Consider the following 1,602-nt stretch of genomic DNA (forward strand, 5'->3'; position numbering starts at 1 on the left):
CAACGCGCATGCGTCCGTCGCCCCGCTAGCGCTTCGCCTCCCCGCGGCTGGGGGCTCCGTTCGACACACCGGAGTCGCCCAGCGTCGCGCGACGTCACCGTCCGCCTCCCCGCGCGCGCGCTCAACCGGCAGCCTGGCGCTCCCTCGCAGTCCTGAAGTAGTCTCCGGGCGCGCCTCGGCCGGGGTCGGGCCCGGTGCCATCGCGGCGCGCCCACTCGGAACTTTACCCCTTTGCGGCGGGTACCCAACTCGCGGCCTGCCTTCGGCGGACCGTGGGGGGTTCAATGTCCACACCACACGCACGCTCTGAGGCGGGTGGGTGGCACCCGTCGCGCGTCGGCCGGAAAAAACAATTTTTTAATCGCTGGAACTTGGCAAACCGCGGCGCGCTGCTGAGGGTCAGCGCGGCGGCGGACGGCGGCGACCGCGCCGGCAAGCCCCGACGTCCTCGTGGCGACGGTGGAGGGTCCGCGCGCGGCGTCACGCCATCTCCCCGCCCGCTCCCGATCTCGCCTCCGCAAAACAAACGTACAACTCTTAGCGGTGGATCACTCGGCTCGTGCGTCGATGAAGACGCAGCTAGCTGCGAGAACTAATGTGAATTGCAGGACACATTGATCATCGACACTTCGAACGCACTTTGCGGCCCCGGGTCCGTCCCGGGGCCACGCCTGTCTGAGCGTCGCTTGCATATCAATCGGGGTTCGGCGAAGGGCGAAACGGCCGCGACGGTCTGACCTCTGCGCGGCAACGCGCATGCGTCCGTCGCCCCGCTAGCGCTTCGCCTCCCCGCGGCTGGGGGCTCGCAGGCCGCCTCGGCGGCCTTCGTCCCCTTAAGTGCAGACCCGCGCGCGTCCTCCTCACCGTCGACCCATCCCGCATCACGGGTCCGGGGCGCGGCTGCCGGTGGCGTTTCGACGACCATTGCGCATCCCGCGCCTCGCGCTCCCTCGCGGGGATGGGTTCGCCGCGGAGGCCCCCGCTCGCGCGGAAGGATCCAGCGAGCCCGGCCGCCAGGCCGGCCGCGCCTACTACCCCCTCATTTCCGACCTCAGATCAGACGAGACGACCCGCTGAATTTAAGCATATTACTAAGCGGAGGAAAAGAAACTAACCAGGATTCCCTCAGTAGCGGCGAGCGAAGAGGGAGAAGCCCAGCGCTGAATCCCCGCCCGGCCTCGGGCGCGGGAAATGTAGCGTACAGAAGGTCGTTGCGCCCGACGCCGCCCGGAGGGGGCCCGAGTCCTTCTGATGGAGGCTCTGCCCAGGGACGGTGTGAGGCCGGTAGCGGCCCCCGGCGCGCCGGGGCGCGGCCTTCTCGGAGTCGGGTTGTTTGTGAATGCAGCCCAAAGCGGGTGGTAAACTCCATCTAAGGCTAAATACTGGCACGAGACCGATAGAGGACAAGTACCTTAAGGGAAAGTTGAAAAGAACTTTGAAGAGAGAGTTCAACAGGGCGTGAAACCGTTGAGAGGTAAACGGGTGGGGACCACGTAGTCCGATCGGGGGATTCAACCCGGCTGGGATTGGCGGCCGCCTGGGGCGTCGCGGGGGGCGGACCCTTTCGGGGGCCCTGCCTTCACGCGTGCGTTCTCGGAGTCG

The 1,602-nt window shown here is 67.5% G+C and overlaps 1 non-coding gene across 1 annotated transcript; it reads left to right on the forward strand.

Annotated features, from left to right (window-relative positions):
• The first annotated feature begins 532 nt into the window (after positions 1-532).
• LOC148377308 (5.8S ribosomal RNA) lies at positions 533-685 on the forward strand. The gene has a single exon (XR_015856823.1). It is a non-coding gene; the product is annotated as a 5.8S ribosomal RNA (ribosomal RNA).
• The last annotated feature ends 917 nt before the right edge of the window (positions 686-1,602 follow it).

The sequence above is a fragment of the Syngnathus floridae genome, unplaced genomic scaffold, assembly GCF_059516105.1.
Source record: "Syngnathus floridae isolate MCC-2025c unplaced genomic scaffold, RoL_Sflo_1.0 HiC_scaffold_239, whole genome shotgun sequence".
NCBI lineage: Eukaryota > Metazoa > Chordata > Actinopteri > Syngnathiformes > Syngnathidae > Syngnathus > Syngnathus floridae.